The following is a 7,361-nucleotide window of genomic DNA, read 5'->3' on the forward strand; positions in this document are numbered from 1 at the left end:
ACAAACTAAACTGATTTATTTAGCTCAGGAGTGGCCAAACTGTGGCTCTCCAGATGTCCATGGACTCCAGATGTCCCATGCCCAGGGGCTCATGGGAATTGTAGTCCATGGACATCTGGAGAGCCATAGTTTGGCCACTCCTGGCTAGCCCCTAAACATTTGTGAAGGTTTGTGGTTTGTGAACCAGGTGCCCTCTTGGCACATCATCTGCAGCTGCTTACTTTTACTGTGTTGCAAAAACATGGGTATGTGGGTCAGCCAGGAGGGACTAGGATGGAAAAGTTGGTCTCTTTGAAGGTTGGTAAGTCAGACGGTGACGCTTTGTGCCTTCTAGCTCCGATGATTCTATGATTAAAAATAGATGAGTGAACGAGGAGCAGGAGCCAACTCATAATAAAAGCTATTTTCTAGAAAGCGGAAAGAAGAAATGCAGGCCCACAGTGGCATTGCAGGAGGATGGGCATGACCTTGATCAAGGGTGGCCAAACCGTGGCTCTCCAGATGTCCATGGACTACAATTCCCATGAGCCCCTGACATCAGCACTGGCATTGGCTCATGGGAATTGTAGTCCATGGACATCTGGAGAGCCACGGTTTAGCCACTCCTGTCCTAGATGGACCTCCATGGTGGTTTCCCTTCCATATTCTACTCAGGACCACTGGATATGCTAAAGACCACAGGCACTGACATTCTGTTGCTTAGCAACCCTCTCCATTTCATTGGTTTCCTCTAGAGATCCAGCAAATGGAATAGGCTCCCAGATGAGCTGCAGGTCCTGTCAGGACTCTCTGAGTTCTGCAGGGCCTGCAAAACGGAGCTCTTCAGCCAGACATTGGTCGAGGCTGGGTGGGAGCCCCGGGGTATTCAATCTGGTCCCCCCCTCCAGCTCCTACTGCAGTATTAGACTGCGTTGGGGGCCTGTTTCCATCTTCCAGCCAGTATATAATTTATTTTTATTTTATTTTATTTTATTTTATTTTATTTTATTTTATTTTATTTTATTTTATTTTATTTTATTTTATTTTATTTTATTTTATTTTATTTTATTTTATTTTATTTTATTTTATTTTATTTTATTTTATTTTATTCCCCGCCACTTCCGAAACCGGCTTATGGAGGGTTACAGAGTCTTATAAAATCCCCATTAAAACCCCATTAAAAGACATAAAAAGCCCAACATGGCGGAAAAACCCGCTCCCAACCCCCACTACTAGAGGGGTGAAGAAGGAGGTCCAAGCGATGTACTACTCATACCCGGAGGGGATACCTCGCTGACCCCAGCCTCAACCATAGAGATCAATGCCCGGAATGTGGGGAATCATTTTAAAATATATTTAATATACCGCCATTTTGTACTTGTATTTATATCTGCTTACATTGTTTTATTGGGGTGCTTTTAATTGATCTTGTCTTTTCTTGTTTTTGTGAACTGCCGCAAGCCAGTTTCTCAGACCAGCGGTATAGAAATACAATAATAAATAAATCAAATAAATAAATACTGGACATCTACAGGCAATTGCAGGAAAGGCAAGGAAGAGAACTGATCTTCCTATATTCCAGGAAAGATGTTTTAGGCCTAATTCCTGAATAAGGTAGTAGCCAGTCAGCTGGTTCTCAGACAGGAATTGCCAACATGGGAAACAGCGTTAGGTCCATCCTGACGGGAACCTTCCAAGAGGTGGCGGTGGAGATGCATGAAAATATATTTGTTTGAAAACAATGTTTAGTTTTGTCTCATTCATTTCCTTCCCCAATGTATCTAATGAGTACCACATTTCTAGCAGATATTTTTTCATTTCCCATCCATTGTCAAAAACATGGTCTCAGCCTGCACTCTGGAATCCAGGGCTCCACCCTACCAGACTGCACAGAGAACAGGCCCAGCAGTTACTTGAGGACACATTTCTCTCTCTCTCGATATTCTTGGCTTCCTTTCCAGTTAGAAAGAAAAGCTTTGGCCACTGAACCTTTCCTCTGAGATATCACGAATCACTGGACTATAGGCAGACTGTGACTCCTTAGCAGTGATGCAAGCCAATTATAGCCACGCCAGCAAACCGAACAAGAAGAATTGTTTTTCATTCTGTTTTTCACTGCCTACATGAATCCCAAAGCGGCTTGCAATTGCCTTCCCTTCCTCTCCCCACAACAGACACCCTGTGAGGGAGGTGGGCTGAGAGAGCTCTGACAGGACTGCTAGGTCAGAATCAGGACTGTGACTAGCCCAAGATCACCCAGCAGGCCTTGTGAATTTCTAAACAGCTTACACTCGCCTTCCCTTCCTCTCTCCGCAACAGACACCTTGTGAGTTGGGGGTGGCTGAGAGAGCCCTGACAGGATTGCTCAGTCCAAAAAGCCCTATCAGGGCTGTGATGAGCTCAAGGTCACCCATCTGGCCGCATGTGGAGGAGGAGCAGGGAATCAAACCCGGCTTACCGCATTAGAAGCTGCTGCTCTTAACCCATTACACCACATCTCAAAAGAAAGTTGGTATAACTTGCCAGCAGTAGAGTTAGTTGAGTGACCACCATGAATACTAACATATTTGCTTACAAGTTACACTGGCATATTATTAGAGCCAATAACAACTCCAAGTTGGCAAAATCAGATCATTTTGCCTGAAGTCACCATTTTCTGCTTTGCCTGTAATGCCACTTTCAGCCACGAGATGGCTGTAATATCATCATCAGTATAGCCAAGTCTCAAATTAACCCTATCTATGTATACTATATTATTAATCATTATCATATGGCACGTGGAGTACAGCTAGGATTGTCTGGCAGCCAGACGAAAGACGATGGCTTGCCATCCCCTGCCGCCACATCATGACCCCGAATGTTCCTTGGGGGAACGCCACCCAAATCCTTGGAGGTCTTTCCTCCACATATCTGCTGGGGTCAACCTTGCTTAGCTTTTGAGATCTGATGAGATCAAGTTTGCCTGGGCTATCCAGGTTAAGGTTAGGTAAAGGTAAAGGTATCCCCTGTGCAAGCACCGGGTCATGTCTGACCCTTGGGGTGACGCCCTCTAGCGCAGTGGTCCCCAACCTGCGGGCCGCGGCCTGGTGCCGGGCCGCGAAGGCCATGGCGCCGGGCCGCGGCTCCCTCTCCCCGCCCCCCCCCGCAGTAAAAAACTTCCCAGTCTGCAAGCTTGCGGCCCGGGAAGCTTCTTACTGCGGGAGGGTGGGGAGAGAGAATCAGGGCCGGGCCGGGCCCGTGCGGGGGCCCACGGGCGCGGCCGATGCATGGGTGTGGCCCGCGTGGGCCGCGGCCCGATGCCCTGCCGGTCCCCAGCCTCAGAGAGGTTGGGGACCACTGCTCTAGCGTTTTCATGGCAGACTCAATACAGGGTGGTTTGCCAGTGCCTTCCCCAGTCATTACCGTTTACCCCCCAGCAAGCTGGGTACTCATTTACCGACCTCGGAAGGATGGAAGGCTGAGTCAACCTTGAGCCGGCTGCTGGGATCGAACTCCCAGCCTCATGGGCAGAGCTTCCAGACAACATTTCTGCTGCCTTACCACTCTGCGCCACAAGAGGCTCAAAGGTTATACATACATAAATCTTTTCTTTTTAAATAGATACTTAAAAATCCAGAAACTGGAGACATGGACAGACATAAAGTATCTTTCCAAAAACCTGAAAAAGCTCCAGGTTTGCAGAAAAATCTGAATCTAAAAAATCACCACATGGGGAGTTAGCCCCCTAAAAATGATAAAAGGAGCACCTGTAGCTTTTAGAAGCAGATGACCTCAGTGGCTGTTGCTAGGCAGCCATAACACTATTCTGACTTTGGTTCTGTCAGGAAAAGGTGGGGTCTCTTTCCTGGGCTGTTTTGGCATTCGATGAAGGATTTATTGAAAACAGGCACGGCAACAACCTCTGTGTGTCTTGCTATGACACAATCTGCTTAATAAACCCCGACCCAGCTGCTTATTACTATTCAACAGCTGCCACACCATGAAAGTCAGGGTAGTATTTGTAGTTTCTCTCTAGGATCTGGGAAACGCAGGCTCAAATCCCCACTCTGCTATGGACGCCTACTTGCTGACTTGGGGCCAGTCACAAACTCTCAGCCTAACCTGCCCTCACAAGCTCATTGTGAGGCTAAAATTGAAAGAAAAGGAGAATGACGTAAGCTGCTTTGGGTCCTCGGGTTGAAGAAGAGTGGAATATAAATCAGGCATATAAATAATAATATTATTAATAATAATATTATAATAATAAGAGTTGGTTCTTAGATGCCGCTTTTCTCTACCCGAAGGAGGCTCAAAGGGGCTTACAGTCGCCTTCCCTTTCCTCTCCCCACAACAGACACCCTGTGGGGTGGGTGAGGCTGAGAGAGCCCTGATATCACTGCCCGGTCAGAACAGTTTTATCAGTGTTGTGGCGAGCCCAAGGTCACCCAGCTGGCTGCATGTGGGGGAGCGCAGAAGTGAACCAGCTCACCAGATTAGAAGTCCGCATTCCTAACCACTACACCAAACTGGCTCTCTAACCACTGCACCAAACTGAATATCACTGGATATAAGAGGGCAGATAAAAGTTAGGTGAGTGAGTGGGAAGGAGAGAAGGAAGCAGGGAAAGGGGAGGATACGGAGAATGCCAGGAAGGCAAGAAAAGGGAATAGTGTGCAGAATGCAGTGGAAAGTCAGTTGCCCCCTGCACATCCTAGTGGGTTTCCATGGCACAACTGGGCCAAGCTCAGACAGCAATGGGCAGCTTTGCCAGTGTTGTCCCCAGGGAACAGGAGGGAAGGAGGGAAAGCTGAAGACAGGGAAGTAGATAAAGGTTGGTTGGCGAGAGGTGGGAAGGCGAGAAGGAAACAGGAAAAAGGTAGATGCTATAAGAGCTTTCAAAGAAAGGAAAGAGGAAATTGTGTGTGTGTGTGTGTGGGGGGGGAGGAAATCAGAGGCCCTCATGAGCCCTTGTTGGCTGCCCTTGTTTGTCAATATATCTCAATCGAATTCTCAATGTATCCTCGTTGGCAGATACCGAAAGAGCCAGGTACAGAAGGAATAGTTGTTTACAAATCTCAAGAAAGCATTCCTGGTGGGATGAGCTGAGGGCCCCGACGGAACTGTCTCAGTTCCGCAGGGCCCGTAAAATGGAGTTCTTCCGCCAGGTCTTCAGTTGAGGGCAGGGCGAGTAAGATCTGGGCCCCTCCCTGAGTTAGGCGGAACATCAGGCTACTTTTAGCAGCTCTCCTGAGATGTGGGTACAGGTGGGAGGGATTTTGGTCACCACCTGGGAGGAGGGATTGATCTGGTTTTAATGGGGTCTAATATTTTGTTTTTATAGGGTGTTGGCAACTGTGACCCACCACGAGCCACTATGTGAGAGTGGCGGGATACAAGTCTAATTATGAATAAATAAATAAAATTAGGTTTGCAAAAAAAACACATTAAAAACTAAACCTCTAAATAATAATTAAAAAGTGGCATTACAGCCTGCGTCTACCCAGGCTTCCCCATTCACTCACACCAACATTTTGAGAGTTGCCTAGCAACCTGCAGATACAAACACTCAGGATGGGAGGGAGGGAGGAGATGAGCCCAAATCCCCGGATCTACCAGCTAATTTGGATGGCATGCAGCCAGAGCACAGAGATAGACACAGCAGCAGAGGGAGAGCAAGTGACGAACACAGCAGATGCGGAGTCCTTTGGCAGGGGAAGCTAAGAGGAGAGGGGATCAGCTGGGGCTGCTCCAGAGTAGCCAGTGGGTAAAAGCATTCACAAATTCACTCCAGATCCTGCAGCAGCGCATGTGCCAGGCACACTTCAAAACACTGACTCCTCCAGACACATAAACAAAGTGACTGTGATCCCACCACAACTGTGCCTAAATAAAACAAGCACAGGGAAACAGAAAGATCTGCTCAACTATTACTCCCTTCCCTTGCCTCATAAACCTCTGGCAGAACTGCCTCTCTCCCCCAGTTACTGTAGCTGGAAGGGAACAGTTTAAAGCAGCAATCTGTTGCCTCTCATCCTCTCCCACTGGAATCACTGGAATGGGCACAGAGGTGGCCAAAGTGTAGCTCTACAGATGTTTATGGACTACAATTTCCCTGGACCCCTGCCAGCATGGCTAATTGGCAAGGGTTCATGGGAATTGTAGTCCACGGACCTTTGGAGACGCAGAGTTTGGCCACCGTGAAACAAGGAGTTACGCTTTATAAAACGTGGATATAGTCCACTCAAATACTAGACAGGGCTCTCAAACAGGGGTAGTCAACCTGTGATCCTCCAGATGTCCATGGACTACCATGAGCCCCTGCCAGCAATTCCCTGCTGGAAGGGGCTCATGGGAATTGTAGCCCATGGACATCTGGAGGGCCACAGGTTGACTACCCCTGCTCTAAAACACATCAATCCAAAATCCAAGAAACTGCCTCAGTTGGTGTGCCAGCCTCCAGGTGGAATCTGAGGATCCCCTGGAATGATAGCTCATCTCCATGCAACGGAGATCAATTCCCGAGAAAATGGCTGCTTGGGAGGGTGGACTCCATAGCATTATACGCCACTGAGGCCCCTCCCTGCACCAAATCCCGCCCATTCCTGGCTCCACCCCCAAATTCTCCAGGTATTTCCCAGCTCAGAGCCTCACCCAAGAGCCTATTCATTTAAACCATACTAGAATCCACAGCATTTTGTTACAGCTCCCATTTGTTTGTGGGTACACACGCACACAGCCGTTCCCCAAAATTCGGATGGCCACCAACAGCACTAGACTTCACTGGAATCCATTTCCCCTGATGCTCTACAGGCCTAGTCTCTTTTCCCATTTATTAACAAACAGGAAACAAATAGTCCATTGGTGGACTGGCCCCCGCATCTTAGTTCTGTGCCCACTTCTCTGAAGAGGCATGACACATGTTCCTTGAAGCCTGGAAACCATATTTCAGGGGTCCCTCCACCGTCAACAGGTCGAAAAAAGTTGCTTTAGAGAGAGGAAAGATTGCATGCGGCATCCTACACAGGGTGTATGGGGAAGGCACTGGCAAACCACCCCGTATTGAGTTTGCCAAGAAAATGCTGGAGGGCGTCACCCCAAGGATCAGGCATGACTTGGTGCTTGCACAGGGGATACCTTTACCTTTACCTTTACACAGGGTGTAGTTAAAAAGGCCTTAAGATAAAGGTGGAATGATCTTTTCCTCCCCTCCTCCTCATTTTTCAACATCCATCCTGCTTAAGAGATCTGGAGAACGTGAAAGCTTGCACAACGTGTTTTTATTATTTTAGTTGGTTCTTACAGAAGTTACTGCATGGCTCCCCCACCCCCAATTTTCCTGTGGGACCCCAAATCCCCCCCCCCAAAAAAAAATCAGTTCTCACAAAACAGACCAGACCGAAAAG

Source organism: Paroedura picta, chromosome 1 (assembly GCF_049243985.1).
Source record: "Paroedura picta isolate Pp20150507F chromosome 1, Ppicta_v3.0, whole genome shotgun sequence".
Taxonomy (NCBI): domain Eukaryota; kingdom Metazoa; phylum Chordata; class Lepidosauria; order Squamata; family Gekkonidae; genus Paroedura; species Paroedura picta.